Source organism: Nyctereutes procyonoides, unplaced genomic scaffold (genome assembly GCF_905146905.1).
Source record: "Nyctereutes procyonoides isolate TBG_1078 unplaced genomic scaffold, NYPRO_anot_genome, whole genome shotgun sequence".
Classification (NCBI taxonomy): Eukaryota; Metazoa; Chordata; class Mammalia; order Carnivora; family Canidae; genus Nyctereutes; species Nyctereutes procyonoides.
In genome coordinates, this window is record NW_026575136.1 from 18145749 (window position 1) to 18166481 (window position 20733).

Consider the following 20733-nt stretch of genomic DNA (forward strand, 5'->3'; position numbering starts at 1 on the left):
AGAGGCTGTTTTGGGCTCCAATAAGGTTATGAAGCAGTGTTATCCGGTGATTAATATCTTCCTGGCCTGGAACATTGATGTAACTTTCAAAAGAATTTAAATGAGGCTGAGTATAGCTGAAGATAAGGAGCCTAATGCCAGAAATCGGTCTTCTATAAACATCTCTTTATTTCAAGTATTCCTTGGGGTTGAAAATAAGCTAAAGCCATGTTGTATGGTGAAGCAAACAAGAATTGGTTTGGTTTGACTCTTTGACCACTTGGTTGTGTGCTCTCAGGGAAGTGATCTCACTCTTCCCGGGCCTCAGTGAGGGCAGATCAGTCTAAGCTCTGGGACGCAGCAGGGAAATTTTATGAGTCTTCAAGAAAGCCATACTCTGGTTTTTATTCTAGCTTTCTCTTTTAATAACTGTATGTGGTCTTGGAAAAGTTTCTGACTTCAGCAACCCTCTGTTTCTGTATTCATGGAGTATGAATGTCAATGCTTTCTGTATTGACTTACCATGAAGAAGTAGTAATAGAACACATACAGAGGATCTAATTTTGTGTCAGTAGCTATTCACTCAATGTACAATTCCATGCCAGACCTTGCAAAAATCTCCAATGAAGCCCTGTGTTATGACTATGATCAGATTTGCCCCGGTCAAATGAATTTGTCTTTTGGGACAAGTGAAAAGTCTCTAAAATTGTTAGCCTCTTACATTTTTATTCCCCATATTGGATAAGAACTGTAAAATAAAATTTAAAATTAGAAGAAGTAAAATAAATAAATTTAAGGAGAAAACAATGAGCTAAAGGAAAATAACCAGAAGTAAATATCCCCTAAAAACTATATTATTATTGGCAACAACATTAAATGTTTTGCATATGTGCCACTCAAATTAGGAGACTGCTGAATCACAGTCAAGTAGATTTTTACAATTATTGTAGGTTGTTAATGAATGAAGTTTGGAAAACATACTATGATTTCTCTTGTTTTAATGACTTCTTTTTATTTGTCTTTTCACCTGCCTCACATCATTCCTCCAGAGAACTCAGATACTGATACAAACTATTTCATGCATATGTGTCTGTGGTCATATTCTTTAAAAGTCTACTCCAGGAAAGATGAATGTTTCCTTCTGAAATGTGAATAAGGCATTATTGAATGACCTTGGATGCTGACTGTATTTAAATATGGATTTTTACTGCCCTGATAAGGGAATTCCTGTTTTGCAAAATTGGATTTTCAACTGATTTCTGTATATGTATACAAATATCCCAGCCTGTAATCTTCTATAATATGCAATGCTTGCAACAACCAAATATAAGAGCTCCTGTTTTTTATCCTCCTGTGGTTATATCTGGAACATTGTACTGCTAGAAAATCTAACTTGTTCATTAGCATTTTAGAATGAATATAGCAGGCCCAGGCCCCGGAAAACCATTTATTTGCCTGCCTTTCTCTCTGTTAATCTTATTTTCTAGCATTTAAGGAATTATAAAATATGAGTTTGAATTCTTCTTGGATTCTTCTTGGTTGTTCACCAAGGAGAAAGAAACTGGATGGCCAAAACACTGCTATTTATTTATTTATTTATTTATTTATTTATTTTTATTCCCACTATTGATGAAAAGACAAAAACAAGATTGTATTATGATTTTCTTCTTAGGTTTGATACAAAAGTTCTCAAATATATTAATATTTACCCCAACTATTACCATTTTAAGAGACAAAACCTATTTAAAAGGGAATAGTTTAGTTGAATAAGTAGTAGTATTATCTTTCAGCTAAAAGAATTACATTTATGTTTCTCATTTTACTTGGAATTTTTATTTAATATAGAAGGAACAGAGCTACATTTAAAATTTTTATTCTGTATAATATTTTCAATTGCTGAGCATACTTCATCATTTTATTAACAGTCAATGAGAAAATTTGGTTGTGCTAATATTTTTGCACACAGATCGCTAGGATTTCTGTACATAGAATTGAGAAGTCACTATAAGGCATAAAATGACCATTTATAGGTTGTTAAGGTTCTGGTTACCAATAAGCCAACTGGACTGAGAAATCATGTACCAAGCTATGCAAACAGTATGGTTCTTAAACATTTAGATAAAAGAATGAAAAGGAATTCTGTTACTATATTGTTCTTAAAACCCTCATGCAGCAATTACCTTTATAAAGCTATAATCATAGAACAGACTTGATTCCCTTTCTGCAGGCTTATGTGAACACAAATTTTGTTCTGAGGGAATGGCTTTATGTAGCTATAGATACTCATTTTAGGTAATAACGAGTCATGATTGTATGGTTATTTCTCATACTAAAATATCTTTACAAGAAATAACATCTTCGTAAGAAAAGAGAAAATAATGGTTTACAGAATGGACTTTAAAATGTGACTGTTTTATTGGGAAAACTTTATAGGGATAATTTTCTTAAGATTTTTACTCTAAAATTCAATTATTATTTGAAGAAATAAATATTACAACCTAATTAGTTGGCTAGACTATAAAGCGTAAATTATAGACTGGGAAGAGCTTCTACTGGTACTTGACTATTTTCCTATGTTCTGATATAAAAGTTCTGGGAATAAGAACATTTAGAGACTGCTACAATTCAAGATGCTTGGGCTCCTTTCCTAGCTCTTTGAGACCTTGGAAAGTCAAGATCCGTTTCATTGATTCACTCAACATTTGCTGTGTACTTACAATATATCTACTGTATACTGTGTACACAGATACACATGCATGTATACTTATGTACACACTGCATATACACCGACTATATGACTACATATACCTAAGTGACCCAGTCTTTGCCTTCATGGAACTCATGGTTTACTAGGAAGATATATGAAAGAAAATTCACTTTTATTGAAAACAAATTTAATAATGTCCTCAAAGTTGACATTGTTTTCTCATTGATAAAATGAAAGGGTTGGAGAGATAATCTCTAAAATCTCTGTGGCTCCAAACATCTACGTCTGTATTTTCACTCGTCACACCATTTCTTCATCATTTTATCTTTACAGAATTAGAGAAAATAGACACATATATCAATCAAATATACCAGATTCGATTTACATGTTCAGATGCTTATTGATTGAGCACTATAGGCTGATTACCAAGAATGAAATTTTAAAATTAAATAAATAAAATTGAGTATATCACCAGGCATGGGTCCTTGTATAGGTTTAGATTTTTTAAATCTAAAAATCCACGTAGAATAGTGGATTCCTCTAGTTATAGCATTGCACTTTTCTAGTGTTGAAATTCTTACCCTTGAACACCAAATACATCTATGTGGATGTAATTTTGTTGCATTCCTAAAAGCTAATATCCACTGGGTCACTCACAGTTTGATAGTGTGTGTGATGCCTTAATTGCAACAGTAGATAAAGTGACTGGTGTCTCCCTCTATATTAGTGCCTCACTCCCTCATGTGAGCATTTTGGCATGCTTAAATAACTTGAAAATTAGTTTAGTAATCATACAATTCCCTTTACCTAGAAACTACCCAAAGGGAGATTTAAAACAGCAGTTTCCAACTCCAGGAAACATAATGATCCTTTTGGTCTCAGATATTTTAACATCTTTTTTTCTTTATTTTCTCTTTTTCTTTCTTTCCCTTCTTTTTTTTTTGAAAACAAAGGAGCAAACAAACAAATAAAAGCAAAGCAGAGGTCATCTAAGTACTGTATCATTGGGTAACCTCAGGAGGGCATGTGGCATAACGGAGTAGGTTGGACTCAGGCCTCTGTCTCCTTCATTGCTTGGGCTCTCTCATCAACAGAACCTGAGAGTCATTTGCATTTGACTCCCAAATGGGATAGACACTTGTTAGGGATTGTGAGCAAAAGTGTGAAAGTGAGGAGAGGAGAGAGAGTGGAGGAATGAAAAACAAAGAGCCAGTGTGAGTTACAATATCAATTTGCAGATCCTCTGGTCTTTTGGTCTTTGTTTTTTAGGTGTTTTTGTTTTGCCCCTACTGGGGAGTGTCTACCCTTGGCTGTCCAGAGGACACCGGAATTTATACCACATCCCGCCTAAAAACACAGACCCTCTTCTTCAGTCTGTGAATGGTGATCTCTGCCTTGCACATAGACGTAGGTCTCAGAGAACTCTTGAAAACAAACATTTTGTTTGTTTTTCTTCCAATCATCCTAAATCCTTCATTAAATACACTTTGGCCACTGAGTTACGTGGAGCTGGAGCTCTGAGACCTCCCTACAATGAATTTAGTTGGTTCTTGAAATGCATTTATTGTAGAGAAAGAGGACATGCAGGAGACCTTGGGTGATTGATACCATCCAAAGATACATTAAAAACTGGCATTTACAATAATATTTACACTCCAGACTTTGTACTGATGTTTTTACTCAATCTTAATATACAGAGCATTTCTACCTAATTATCATGTCTGGTCCAGTTATTCGTTAATGCAATTCAAATGGGTATAGATCTCTTGTATTTATTTTAGTTATTGATCTCTTCACTGATGCATTACCTGAGTGTTCTTGGAGTATAGACAATGTTCAGAGGGCCATGACAGAAACAGTCTTGGGAAGGGTGAGAGAGTGGGAACATAATTATAAGGCAGACAATGTTTCCTGATGGTTCTTACAGTCTAGTCTTTCTGTTTTTGCTATAATTTGTAGAATAGACTGGCTATAAACTTTTATGTTATTAAAATCAGACAACATGTAATTAGTGAAAACTCTTTCAAGAATAAAAGTGTTTGGGGACACCTGGGTGTCTCCGTGGTTGAGTGTCTGCCTTTGGCTCAGGGCGTGATCTCGATCCTGGGTTTGAGTCCCACGTTGGGCTCCCTGCAGGGAGCCTGCATCTCCCTCTGCCTGTGTCTCTGCCTCTCTCCATGTCCCTCATGAATAAATAAATAAAATCTTCAGAAAAAAAAAAAAGAAGAAAACTATTTGGTCTGTAATTTGGAAAGAACCCATCTTCATATATCTGTTGTCCTGCTTACATTTTTAAAAAACAGTACTTTTTATTGTAGTAAAACATATAATGTAAAATTTATCATTCTAACAGTTTTTCAGTGTACAGTTAGTTGCATATTGTTGAATCATTACAACCATCCACCCTCAGAACACTTTTTTATCTCCTCAAACTGAAACTCTGCCCCCATTAAATAATAATACCCCCTTTCTTCCCTTTCCCCAGGCTCTGGCAACCAATATTCTGCTTTCTTCCTCCTGACTTATTTTATAAAAAATGTGAGGAGACTGATTCATGGGGAAAAAAATGTGATTGTCTATTTACTCTATCTTAAGAGAATAAGAACATTCTTAAAGTTTTACATCTTCACAGGGAAATGAAGGATCTAATGAATTATAGTGGTCAAGAATATAGGCCAATGCTTTAACTGGTTGGGAAGAAATACCCCATTTCCCATTATTGATACTGCTTTCAGAATAATTCTGTTCCAAGATCCCATGTTCATGAATTCATTTGAAAAAAATCTACTGACAAAACCAACTGCATAGTTAATAATAGGGAACCAGAAGTATATGCATGGGGTTATTCTGAAGTAACCCTGAAAACATAACTTTAGTCACTTGCATCAGTTTCATAACTTTTACAATTTAGACCAGAGTTCTGAACTAGTAGATAAATGGATCCTTTGATTTTTTTTTTGAAGTTCCAATAAGTCAACAGTTTCTATTTTTTTTTCCATAGTGAAAACACAGTCAATGAATAAACTATGATGGGAAGGATATTTGGATTGTAAAAAAAATAGGTAACCAATTTTCAAATAACACAAATGAAGAATGCCAATTTAAATACATTCTGTAAATAATTTCAATAAAAGAATACACTGTAAATCAAAAACATATCTTCATATCACACTATCACTCATCCGCTTAGAGCTGTTTAGAGAATATTGACTCATGGTACTTTCCTAAGCAATATTTCATGGTTTGAAATGTGAGAACTATAAGTCTCCTATTAGAGACACTAAGGGCTGTGAAAAGTATTTTTTTAACTCTGTTTTGGTCAAATGATTTTTTTTAAGATTTTATTTATTTATTCATGAGAGACACAGAGGGAGAGGCAGAGACACAGGCAGAGGGAGAAGCAGGCTCCACGCAGGAAGCCCCATGCGGGACTCGATCCCAGGAGACCAGGATCACAACCTCAGCAAAAGGGAGACACTCAACCGCTGAGCCACCCAGGTATCCCAAATGATTTTTTTCTATAGTTGTCTTTTATACTAAAACTTTTCCCTTAAAACTTTTCCCAAGTTACTTACTTTGGAAACATCATATTCCAAACAAGAATAAAGTAGTTCATAAACTGAGCTAACTCATTTCCACAGAAAGTACATTTGTACCTGAATTAATTTAAAATAACAATATAAGTTAAGGGAGAAAAAGAAAGAAGAAAAATAAATTTATGAAAAAACTAGAAGTGAATCTAAGAATAGTCTTACAAAACACCTATGTGTGTAATAGGGGGTTGAGAATCACCTATGACCTCTCTTACAGGATTTGAATAAATTAGAGGCATGATTAAATCTTCATGTCTATATGAACTTTTTATAATGTGAACAGGATTAGAAAAATATTTTCTAGAATGTTTCAAATACTTACATGTATCATTTTTGTTGTTGTTGTGTATTTTGGGGTTATACTATTTTGTTCTTTCCAAATTTATTCTCATTACTACCATCTAGGATACCTGGCACAAAGGATTTGGACAAAGAAACTAAAATAGGTTGTAGGATACCACCCTCTTGTGTGTTCTAGCTTCACTTTAATATTACCTTGCAATCTATACTTCATCACTCACGTTTCTAATGGCTCCATTTCTGGTCGGCTCTGAAGGCAAAGCTCACTTTAGCCTCTCATGAAGCTTAATGAGATTTCCCTCAAGTCATACATTTTTGAAAAGTGGGAGGTTTAATAATGGGCTTAAATTAAATGAACCTAGGTCCAGTGATAAGGTCTCTGATTTTAATTTAGTTCAAGGAAGTTCCCTTATAGTTGGAATGGTTGATTAGTTAGAGGACATGAATAGGTTGAGTCTTACCAGTAGGTAAAAGCAGTCGCTAACTATGTGATTTGAATTTAGAAGATGTTGAAACATTTACCTACACACAAAAAACTTCCTTTACTTGTCTAGCTTTAAAATATTGCTTATCTTAGAAAATAACTGTGAGTATACAAAGTCTTCACCTGTTTATTTAAGAATGAGCATGAGTTATTTTAATTAGCATTCCTGATATGTCTTTAAGGAACACCTAATTTTGACAATAATAATGGCAGTAAATAGCTTTTTCAGCAGGTGTTTTGTACCTGGCATTGTGCTAAGCAATTAAAACACTATTTTATTTACTTCTAATAACCCTATACGATATGTATTAGTTGTTAAACTGATTAATGGAATGCTAACTTTGAGCTGAGCTTATTGCTGGAAAAGCTACAATGCAGGCAGTCGCATCTCCTTCTGTCCTAGAGCTTACTTCAATGCAAATACAGGCAGGTAGACTGATAAGGAAACAAAGGAATGAACAATTAACATAAGAGAATGATGAGTCATGTGAAGAAAATGAAACACAATAATACGATAAAGAAGGACCTAATTTAAATCAGATTATCAGAGAAGACAATTTTTTGGAGGTGACACTGGAGCTGAGTCAAGAATGTGAGAAAGGGTCAGTTTTTGTTTTGTTTTGTTTTGCACATTTAAGATATAGCCTTCCAAGGAAAGCCCCTAGCTAGTTCAAAAGCCTTCACAAGGGAATTGTCTGTGTGTGATTGAAATAATAGCCATATGCATGGATCACAGATCACTGGGTCAGGGCCAGATCACGAGGGGCTCTACAGGGCATGGTAAAAATTAGAATTTCATTCTGTGGATGATGAGAAGAGGTTTGAAAGGTGAGTGATCCCTTTTTAAAAGATCCCATTGGCTGCAGCGAAGAAAATTGTTAGGGATGGGGAAGGGTGGAAGCAGGGAGACCATTTAGGAAACAATTGAGTGATCTGTATGAGATGATTGTAGCTGGGGCTTGGGAGTCATTTTAGCAGATGGAGAGAGAGAAAATCATGATGTGTGTTGCATTTAGAGCCAATAATATTGGCTAATGGATTGGATATAAAAGGCAGGGGAAAGAGAAGGATCAAGGATAGAGACTAGATTTTTGCTACAGCGAATGAGTGCACTGTGGGGCTGGTTAATGAGAGAAGGATGAGTGCAGAAGAATTGGTTTAGAGGGACCAATCAATTAGTTTTTGGACCTTTTTTTTTTTATTTTTGTTTTTGGACATTTTGAATTTGAGATGACTACTGAACAAACAATTAAGAATGTCAATCATGTAGACATTCTAGCATATGAGACCAGAGTTCTGATGACAGGTCATGACAGGAGATAAAAATTAAAGAGTCACCGTTGTATCAATGACACCTAGGGAGAGATTACAGTTAGAAAACCAAATGACTGAAATCTGGAGACACTGCACATTTAGAGATTGGCCAGATGAGAAGGAGCAAGAGAGGTAGGAGAAGACAAAGGATGACGTCACAAAAGCAGGGGGCAGAGGGGGTTACAGGTAGGGGCGCTGCAAACTATTTCAGTGCTGATGAAAAGTATAGTAAAATAATGTCAGCAATGCAGCCGCTTGGGAGGGAGCATGAAAATGGAGAGGAAGGCAAGGGAATTGTAGAGCACGGCCACAGATGTTTTTGAGAAGTTTTCTTCCAAAGTGCATCAAAGAATTGGACAGGGACTTTAGGAGGTGGTAGGCTTGAGGAGGGTTTTGTTGCTTGTTTTACTTATTTACTGCCGTTTCCTTTATGAATGGTGGAGACTCTGCAACTTTTGCAAATAGTGCAGCCTAGAGGGGGAAATTAGTGATGCAGAAGAGACTGGAACATTGTTAAGACTGCAATTCTTTGTGTAGGCAAGAAGGCGGGGGATCCGGCATGCAGGGACGGGTGCTTCAATCCTGGTAAGGTGAACAAAGGCAGAGGGAGTGGGTGTGGATACAGTTTATAGCCGAGGTGAGAAGTGTGACACAAGGTCTTCATGAGCCTATGAAATCTTGGAGGATCAAGTACTGAGAGTTTGAAGACAGGGAACAAGATGAGAAATTATTTCAGATCGTAGGAAAGAGAATCATGAAGTACGTGAAATTATGATGGCCAAGCAGTGTGAACTGGCCATTTGAGATTTGGGGTCATGAATTTAAAGTGAAAGGAGCCAACACAATTGTGTTTGTTTTCCTCTCCAGGGGTGGTTGCTTGGTTGCTGGCCTGGGGTAGGCAGATAATTGGGTTTTATTTTGTTTGGAGTTTGCCAAGCCAAAAGGGCTGGAGTGACAAAGGGGTTTTGCAAGGGAATGATTAAAAGAAGACCCACTGCTTCGAAGCTGCCTAAGGAAAGACAGGAGAGGGTACAGGGGCAGCAGTGATGGATAATGAAAAAGTGGTTAGAACCAGTGGATTGTATAATTATTGTTCTATAATTGCATAATAATTCTATAATTATTATTAATGTACCCCATTTTCCAGAGAGACCACTGAGATTTAGAGAGACTAGGTAATGAGTCGCATTGCGACACAAGGAGGAAGTGGCAGCAAGGGGATTAGAACCCAGGCTCAGGTTGATCATTTGGCCACACTGCATTCCATCTATGGGGCCTTATGAGAGAAGGGGTTCAAAGTAAGCTTTGCCTTCAACCAGTTTAAGTTCTCGGCAGGATTAGTTTCCAGGCAGAAGGTAAGGTCTCGATCAGAAGCTGGCAGATGGCTTAATCCATCAAGTGGACAACAGAACTAGGTATGGAAGGCAAGGAAAGAGATGGGTGCAAATGTCAGGAAAGGAGATCTTCTGAGAAGGGGATTCAAAAAGACATGTCCCGGAACCCTGGGTGGCTCAGTGGTTGAGCGTCTGCCTTGGGCTCCAGGCGGGATCTCAGGGTCCCAGGATCGAGTCCCCCATCGGGCTCCCTGCATGGAGCCTGCTTCTCCCTCTGCCTGGGTCTCTGCCCCTCTCTCTGTGTCTCTCATGAATAAATAAATAAAATTTAAAAAGCAAAACCAAACATGTGCTTGGCTCCCCAGCTTCTCCCAGAGTTAACCTACTTATAAGATTCTACTCCTCACAACCTTATATTTCTCCCTGATGAGCCTAAAAAAACACCTAAGAGGAGCCGTAGATTGTTAACTGAGCAAAGCTGAAACTTTATTAAATAATCCTGAAGACTTCTGGCATTTCCAAAGGTAATTCTGGTTTTTCCTCAATTCCAAGTTCTAGAATATATGTATCAATGAAACTTTGAAAGAAAAAAAATGAGATCACAGAGAAGAGCTTTACCTCAGCTCTCGAGATTTGTTGGCAATGAAATAAAGCTTGTGTGTGTGTCTATGCATATATCTAATATGTATGTGTATATAGTTTTTAGCAGCAGCAGCAGTGTTCCACATTAGGAAATGTATGTGAGGTTCAGAGAAAATGCGAGTCAGAACACTTGCCATTACATTTTATTAGCAAACATGGGTAATTTAAATAATAAACAAAACTAAACCAAATGGGCATACATTAGATAAGAAGCCTAGAGCAAAGGCTGCCAGGTAATAGTGCAACTATCTAAATAAGAGTATTATTTTAAGATATTGCTGTTTTAGCAACCAAACTAAGTCTAATATATCACTGCCCTGAAGTCATTTTAGTTTAATCTCATTAAGAAGTCTACTAACATTATGAAATCCCAATATATACTCTCAATACCCCCCGAACATTGAAATCTACTTATTTCATTTATTAAGTTGCTCTTTCACATAGGAAATAGCTTCCATTAGTTTTCCAAAGCTGTCCAAATCATCACTCAGTCCACATGAAGTTGACAGTCTAAAAGCAGCATCTTCATGTTTCCTAAACATTTTTAGAAAATACGTACTGCATTGAATCCAGATGGATTTTGCAAATCAATTGAAAAGTATGTAAGAGTAGGTAAGAGGCCCCTGGGTGGCTCAGTCAGTTAAGTGTCTGAATCCTGATTTTGACTCAGGTCATGATCTCAGGGTCATGAAAGCAAGCTCTGCGCTTGAGATCCTGTCCCTCTATCCCTCCCCCAGTTCGCGGGTGCTCACAGCACACACACTCTCTCTCTCAAGTAAATAGAATAAATCTTCAAAAAATATGGAAGAACAATTTAATATTTTTCAGAAAATTAACTTATGATCATATTACATATCTCATCTTCACGGAACTAGGAGAAATTACTTGCATCTTCTACAAATCCCTTGGTTCCAAGGTGAACAAGAAATTCCGTTTTCTTTTTTTTATTGTAATAACTCAAGTTCTTCCTATCTAAACATTTATCATACTTCAGAGAAGTCTGTTTGACAAACCATTTTGTGTTTTAGCAGAGGCAGTAGCTATTAACTAGATAGTTGTCTGTTTTATTTTTACACAGATGAAGTTGAAGAGATACACACAAAAGGGATTTATATGTGAAGAAATGCCCCATACTGACTTAAAATCAAGTTCATATTTTTAAAATATGAAGCTGACTGTAGATTTTTTATCTTTTATGCATAGATGAATGTAAATGTTGCAAAAGAAAAATATATCTAAGTCCATGGCTGTGGTTTCAACATGTACTTCTCCAGAGATGTCTATATTTCAACATTTCCAAGTGGAGGGGAGTTTTCTTGTACTTCAAAAGAAGAACATATTTGAGTTTCATTTAGATGCTAATGTACAAAATTCTCTTGATGAAATCGAATATAGTACCATTTAAAGGGATTTGTCAGCTCAAAAAAAAAAAAACCCAATGGGGGGCAGGGGACAATGATTTCTTAATTTGGAAGTTTTATTAGTGAAAAGGGAACACAAATTTTAAAAATTATTTCTGTTCCAACCTTGAGTTAATTTTTTTCAGGTGTTTATTCATTTGTGCGTTCATTTATTCATATGTTTGCTAATAATAAATTTTCATGGAGTTTATGCCATATGACAGACTCTAGGTAGACACTTCTGCTCTGCTAGTTTAATAAGAGGCCTTTCCAGTTACTTGTCAGTCAGGAAACCTCAACGCCTCTGTGAACAGCAGCAATGAATGAGAAACTCTGACAAGTGACAGCACCTGACATCAAACAGAATTTCTGCTCCCATAGAAGAAATCAAGTTCCGTATCTGTGATCATGGAGCAGTTGCTGGCCCCTTGCCTGTGGTTTAGGGGCAATTGGGTCATATTTTTATATTATACTTAGCTTTGTCATAATCAGAGATGTTTTGGGTTGATGGATGACAGAGCAGGTCTATGAAGCTGAACCTCAGCGACGGGACTGAATTTGCTCGATGCCCTGCTGTCCTGGAGTGGAAGCCCAGTGTGGCTGAACCAGCAGGTGGAGGCTAACAGTTGCAGCTTGGGGAAAAAAAGAAGTTGAAGGCTCAGAGTTTAAGTTCTCAAACTTTAAGGAGCATAAAAATCCTTGTCTAAAATAAAGAACCCCTTCCCCACCTCCTAGCACACATACCTTTGATTTAGGTTGTTTCCTGTCCGGGAAAATTATGTTTTCAGAGAGCAGATTAGAGTTCCAGGGTTCAATCCACAAGGCAGTCCATCCATCTTCAGTGATAAACACCTCTGTACCTTCTTTGAGATGTAAGTGACCATCTTGCTTATTAAAGCCCATATTTAGCATTTACTTTACCAAATTGAGAGACTTTTCCCCTACTCTTTATCTACAGACACTTTTGTCTTTTTTTTTAAATTTTTATTTATTTATGATAGTCACACAGAGAGAAAGAGAGAAGCAGAGACATAGGCAGAGGGAGAAGCAGGCTCCATGCACTGGGAGCCTGACGTGGGATTCGATCCCGGGTCTCCAGGATCAGGCCCTGGGCCAAAGGCAGGCGCCAAACTGCTGTGCCACCCAGGGATCCCCACTTTTGTCTTTAACATCCATTTATAATTTGATATGCCCCCAAAGTATAATTGACAGTTTCTTTAACAATATCTTTATAATAAATATGTCATGTCATTAGTAAAGGATTATTTGAAACTTTTAAAACTGAAATGATCAGAATTTTTTAATGGTATTCACAAAACACGGTTGTTGTTTTCTAAAGGGACTTCAGTATCTAATTTTACTAATAATGTGTAGTCTTGTGTCTGTTACTTAGCCATTTACTCATTATTTTTTTTCGATTCATTTACTCAACAAAGAGTTATTATGCACCTGTTGGTTAATAGCTAGATACTGGCATCCCTTAAGGGGTCTTATTAATAAGTAGCCTGAAATTAAGATCATTGAGATAAACCATCTGAATTGCGGCATGATAAGCTAAATACAGCAGTGTGTACTTCTTTTTCTTATTTTGAATTATATATAAATGGAGCAAATGCTTACCTTAAAAATCTCCATTTAAAGATTACAAAATATTTAAAAATTCTGTATGTTCAGTTTAGAACACCAGATGAAAAGTTTGTTTGAATTGACCATTTGTATGATTTCTCTCCATAATTGAAAGTAAATACCCTGAGTTTTAGAAATACCTGTGTGTGTGACACATCGTTTGAGGTCTAATTTTCCTTGGTGTGCATGTGTGTATGTAGACATGGCTTGAGTAAAATAAGTATCCCTTTTCCTAAGAGTGTTTGCTAGAATCCTATTTTGATTTTAGAATTGATTTTTCCTCCATCCTGAGGAGGACATGTGTGTCAAGAACTTTACTATGGGATACAACTTGACAGAGTGACACACACAGGAGTCAGATGTTATCAATAAGAAAATACACTTTTTCTCTGACATGTGGGTCTTGTGAGGAACTGACATTGATGGGGAGCGATGCTCTTTAGCCAAAGGGAAATATATCTATCATGCTGTCACACCAGATTTACTTCAATCTAAAGTAAACATTGTGTTATGATACTGTTCTTGGGAAATATACTTCTGAATATGCTCTGGGCTCTTTGGATGGGAAGTCATAAATAACTTTAAAGTGCATAAAATAGTACCTGTCATAATAAGCACACGATAAAAGAAATTTATACTTATTATAACTATCAATAGCTGACCCATAAAATAGACCATGAAGTAAGTATCTCAACAATGCAGCACATCCTATCTTTACCTAATGCCAGCAATCAGTGCTCCTTTGCCTGACTTTGCAGAGAATCGTGACTAATGATGTAACTGGTTTGTGGAGGTCTTTTTTTTTTTTTTTTTTTGAAATGAACTTGAGACTTATTTCAATTCTGAATTTAATAGTTAATGGACTGATTTTCAGAGCCCAACAAATAACATGCATGTGAGTATTAGTTAGATTCAAACGTTAAATGTATGTCTTACACAAATTCTATTTAATCCTCAGGATGTTAGGTGGATCTCACAGTATTAACATTTGGGATTCATTCCGCTTTCGCTAATCTATGGTCTCCTCTACCACATACACAACAACAGTAACAACAGCAAAACGGAATCACCAAGAATTTATCTTGAACCTGTAATTTTAATTTTGCTGATTCACAAAAGTGCTGAAAGGCCCTTAAAAGCCAGGTCCTCCCATCTTCCATCTGTTACACAAATCCCCTTCATAAAACCTCCTTCTAGCTCATGCCTGAACTGTTCTGCAGACAGGAACTTTTTCCCCCCTCTTTAAGCAGCCATTTTTGTCATATGTAGGTCTAACTTTCAGAAATTTATATTCAAAATGAATTGCTTTATCTCCCTATAACTTCCAATCACTCGTCATAATTATTTCCCCTGGGACTATGAAGAACAAATCAAGTGAGTCTAGTGACTTCTCTTATGGCATGACTCTAAATATTTGAAGATGTCTGTCAAGCCTCCCTTCCCTCCACCGATTCTTCCCTGTGCTAAATATCCTTAGTTTCTACAAATATTTCTCATTTGCTTGTCAGCTCCCCACTTGATATGTCATCCTCCTCTGCACAGTTTACAGATGGCACGTGATTATGAAACATCCCTTCAGGGTACCGTCCTCGCCTTCATACTACATTATTATTCATATAATCTACAATCCCACTGATACTGTGGGTGGTCACACTATCTTGTGGACAGAGTTGGTTCTCCACCAAAACCTTGAAGTATTTCATGAGTGATGCCCACAAACTGCATCCACCTCACTCTGTTCAGGCCAGCCTTTGTCTACTCACATGAAAGGCCTCTTTATTTATTTTTATTACATTCTGTCTCAGGTTAAGTCCATCACAAGAACCTCTCAAGGTCCTTCTGGTATCTTCATACACTTACTCAACATCAATAAACAAAGATTGCTTCTACACCTGGCACGTGTCAGGTGGTGTGCAAGGGTGTTAATTGTGTGGTCCATTTATTTGATATACCACCCAACTTCAACTGGCCTTCTCACTCCAGGTGATTTTCCCTCCCACTTTACTTCACCCACCTCCCCCAGACCATGCTATAACCTTGTTTTCTACCCCTTGACAGGTCTTCCATTAAAAACTTTCAACTTCTAAACTGTCCTAGGTAATGGCTACTCTTTCCTTTCAGATCTCCATCGTCTTCACTCTCAGTAAACTGATGAACCCCATAAACACTTCTACCTTGATCCTTTCATCTTGACCACCATTTATCATTTTCTGCATTATCTCACCCTCATTTTCAGACTGTACCTTGTCGTTGATCATGTGACTGACCATATTCAACACCCTCAAGATTATCTTTATTTTGGTTTGTTTTGCTTAATACTCTTGTCCTTTATCACTTAAGTCAATTTCCTTGCATGTTCCTAAAGTCAAGCTCATGAGGGCTATGGGAGAAAATCCTAGAATGGCTGAAATGCCAGATCTAAAGGACCCAAAACAGGCCCCTAATTTTTTTCCCCCTGTGTTGACATTCCCCAGTTCTTTCTATTTAGTTATCATATCGGTTATTAATCTAATATTCCTTTAGTTTAATATTCCTTTAGTTTTAGTTCCTTTAGTTTAATATTAATCTAATATTCCCTATATTTCTCTATGTCATGCACAAATTTGGGTATTTATTCTGCTTTAACCAAAGTCCACATTTTTACCCATATCCAAAAGATCAATTAATATGCAGGGGTTGGGTTCCATTGACCTGGCCCTTTTTCATCCAAACTAAAATCATACCAAGAAATAGTTTTGCTATACATTTTTTAAAGTATTTGAAACTGATTTAGGCAGTTATCATAGTTCTCATCTTATCTTATTCCCTTTATTTTCAGTTAGTGTATTTATCTTATCATATTCTCATTCAAAGCCACAGCCAAAGGAGTTGATAAAAAGGAAGATGGTTCTCTTGATTGACTTCCTGGTTTTCCAACTAACTGTATCTGATTTTACTTAAAACTATTCTAAAAATTACTTTTGGCACCAAACATGTGGACCAGTACTTACAACTTCCTGATTGGTATACTTATTATTTTATATGGAGTAGTTCAGGTATCACAGAAGCAAGAAGAAATGTAAAAGAAGTAAATATGTTTCCCATTCTTTCTAGTCTCAGAATGTAGTATTGTTTAGGCAGCCATTTTTTTCTTTAGAACCCCCAAAAGGAGTCAGATGTACCACGCAAATCTAGGTATACCCTAGATAAAAAATTATTCTCTTAAACATGACTTAATGATATATTTGGAAGAACTTGAGAAAGAAAATAAGCCCCTCAATTTAAAAAACTATATAAAATATAGGAGTCTAAATCCCTCAGCAATTTAGTAACAGAGCTGGATCCCAAACTCCAGTTCTCTGGCTAAACTAGTACTCTGTTTTGAACTGAAAGGAAGAACAGATGCACGCTCACCAATTCTCAATGAGCTGATAGTGCCTTTTAATACCTAGATCTCTTGAAAAAATAATGCTGTGTTTAATAATGATTGGTTTAAAGCTGAAGCTTTTGATAATCATATGGTTTGCTCCTTTCCTCCTCTCTTCTTCCTTATAAATATATTCAGTTTATTATTTATATAAGACAAATAAGTGTAACAAAGGGAGAGTCACATAATTTTTGTGTGACGGACTTTATAAGTGTGAGAAAGGATGCCCTCTAGATAGCCAATTTCCATTCTTTTCATTCTCATGTTAATGGTGTTATTTAAAGTTATTGGATGCACAGCATCAAATGACATTCTTTCAAGTGACTTCATGACACAGAAGGTACATTGTGTAAGGAATATCAAGTAGAAGTTCTCAGGTGTTTTTCTCTTTAAAATGCAAAAGAAGAAATGCAATTACTATTTATTATTTAGTTACCTAATGCCTACCCATCATGTCTTTTTGAATTTGGCCCACTAACTTATAATTAAAAGAATCATTATCTCTGCTGGATGTGGGCACAGATTCACATTATTTCCGTGAAAGCCTGTCTGCTGTCTCACTTTAATGAAAATTTAAACCTCTTAGAGTGGCATGTGGTACCTAGAATTATTCTTTCTTTGTCTGAACAGAGTTACAAAGGGAAAGAACCCCCAGAAATATGACTCCCTGTTCCTTTCCATAGATTCTTGTCTTCCAAGCATCCTTTTCTATTTTTGAAAAGACTGATGAAAATGATATCTATACAATGCCTTGAGATTATAACAGTGGTGCAGAAACAAAACAACTGGACTTCCTCCCACTTTCAACCCAGCTTTATTTGTGTTTTTTTTTAATCATGCTAAAATACACATAACAAAGTTCACAATTTTAATCATTCTTAAGTATAGGACTCACTGGCACTAAGTACATTTATATGGTTGTACAGTTACCACCACTGTCTATCTGCAGAATCTTGTCATCATCCCAAACAGAAACCCTATCCCCATTAAGCAATAACTCTCCATTCCCTTCTTTCTTTAGGCCCTATAACCCCCTGTTTTACTATGTATCTCCATGATTTTGCCTATTGTATATGACCTCATATAAATGGAATCATGCAATATTTGCCCTTTTGTATCTGGCTTATTTCACTTAGCATAATGTTCTTGAGATCCATCTACATTATTGTGTGTTAAAATAATTTGTTCTTTTTTATTCCTAAGTATGACTTCATTGCATAGATACACTTAATATGCTTTTCCATTCCCCTGTTTATGAATATTAGATTGTATTCAATTTGGGGCTGTTAAAAAGAAAACTGGTACATTTTAAACAAGCCTTTCATTGACACACACTTCCTCTGGGATAAGTATCCGGAAGTAGAACTCTTGGGTCAGAATTTAGATAAGTGTCTTACTGGATTAGAAACAGTTCTCCAAAATGTTTTGTCAATTTGAGTTCCCAGCTGCAGTGTATGAAAGTTCCAGTTGTCCAATGCCAACTAGCACATGTATTGCTTGACTTGTTAATCTTAGTAAATCTAAGGTGTGTATATAGTCATATATTGTTGTGCTTGTGATTTGTACTCATCTTATTACTAAAGATGTTCAACATCTTTTCATATGTTTCTTGGACATTTGAACATTTTATTTTTCCCATTTTTAAAAAAAGTTAGGTTGTTTATCTTTTAAATGATTGATTTGTCAGAATTCCTTAACCTTCTGGAAACAAGCCAAACAGATTTCTGTATTGTAAATGTCTTCTCCAAACTGAGGCTTACCTTTTCAATTTCTTTTTTTTTTTTTTAACCTTTTCAATTTCTTAACAGTGTCCTTTGTTGAGCAGAATTTTCTAATTTTGATGAAGTCCAAGGTATTTTTTCTTTCAGTATTAATGCCATTTATGAATTAAAGAAGCTTTGTCTACCCAGGGTATGGAGCTAATAATCTATGTTTTGCTATCTTTTCCATTTAGTTCTCTATGACTTCTATTGAATTAATTTTTGTATGTGGATTGAGGAAGAGACCAAGTTTTGTTTTTTTTCTATATAGACACTCAGTTTTATTATCACCCTTTGTTAAAAGACTCCTCTTTCCTCTTTGAATTAATTAGTGCTTTTGTTGAAAACAATTGACATATATGTTTGTATCTATTTCTGGACCCGATTCTGTTCCACTGACCTACTTGTTTATTCCTATGCAAATGCCATGCCTTAATTACTGTATATTTACATCTAGTCTCAGAATCAAATAGCATAAGTCCACTAATGTTGCTGTTCTTCTCCAAGATAGAATATCACTATTTATATATCTTTTTGGACCATTATTTTCCACAAACAGCATATAATCTTAGTAAGAAAATGTTCTAGATTCCCAGTATTACCTAGACCATTAGATTCTCCTTCATAATCAAATAAAGTAAGGCCTGTTAAAGAACTCACTGCCAAATATGTAAGAAGGATAAACAAGAAGAGGGTTAATGCTTTTTGGAGTGACTTTTTTTTTTTTTAAGTAGGCTCCATACCCAGTGTGGACCCAACGTGGGGCTTGAACTCATAACCCCAGATCAAGACCTAAGCTGAGATCGAATCTGACATTTAACCAACTGAGTCATCAAGGCACCCCTGAAGTGCCTTTTATAACCAGGCATCCAAAAACGTTCTTTCCAGATCTTGTTATCTTTAAATTTAGCTATCACAATACACTCTCTAACTTATTATTTCCATTAGTAGATGAATAAAGTGAGGATCAGAGAAGTAATTCGTTCAAAAGATGCTACTGAATTTCCTTTCATTCTTTTTTTTTTAAAGATTTTATTAATTTATTCATGGGAGACACAGAGAGGGAGAGAGGCAGAGACACAGGCAGAGGGAGAAGCAGGCTCCATGCAGAGAGCCCCATGTGGGACTCGATCCCGGGACTCCAGGATCAGGCCCTGGGCCGAAGGCAGGCGCTGAACCGCTGAGCCACCAGGCATTCCAATTTCCTTTCATTCTTAATGATCATGGCCAACCAGTAGTCATCCTGAATGATCACATAGGGTACCTGCACTATGGTTGACAATTGGATTTTTGGCTAGAGATAGGTGTGCCTATACTTCCTAGCCAGTTGTCACATTTAATAAAGAGAGTAGTTTTAATAATTCCATAACAACTTAGTGGTTCCTCCATAAACATTATATCCAGACTCATGAATCACTAAATTCTATCCATGAAACTAATAATGCATTATATATCAACTAAATTGAATTGAAATATATATTAAATATATCAAATATATATATCCAAATTTAATAATAATAATTTAACATATATCCAAAAGTACTTTATTTAAAAGTGAGATATATGCTTGTATATATATATATATATATATATATATATATATATGTGTGTGTGTGTGTGTGTGTGTGTGTGTGTGTATATACATGCAATATTGTTCAGCCATAAAAAGAATGACATTTTGCCATTTGCAATGCCAGGATGGATCTAAAGTGTATAACACTAAGTGAAATAAGTCAGTCAGGGAAAGACAAATACAATATGATTGTACTCGTGTGGAATTTATGAAGTAAAACAAATGAGCAAAGGAAAAAGAGAGAGAGAGAGAGGAAAAAAAAAACAGACTGTTCACTACAGGGAACAAACTGATGGTTACCCAAGGGGAGGTGGATGGAGGGATGGGTGAAGTTAGGTGACGGGGATTCAGGAGTGCACTTGTGATGAACACCGGGTGATGTATGGAAGTGTTGAATCACTATATTGTATGCCTGAAAGTAATATTATAACACCATATGTTCACTACGCTGGAATTAAAATTTTTAAAAAGCCAAGATTTAAAAAAATAGTAAATAACTGAATTGTGTAATAGAGTCATCCTCCAGACATTGACTAAAAAGGACAATTAAAAATAAATAAATACATAAATAAATAAATGCAAGTGATTGCAAGAGAAGTCATATTCTGATTAACA

General features: G+C 36.0%; 1 protein-coding gene across 1 annotated transcript in view; it reads left to right on the forward strand.

Moving 5' to 3' along the window:
• The window catches only part of LOC129495456 (netrin receptor DCC-like), a 735527-nt gene that overhangs the window by 463416 nt on the left and 251378 nt on the right, over positions 1 to 20733 (forward strand). The window lies entirely within an intron of this gene.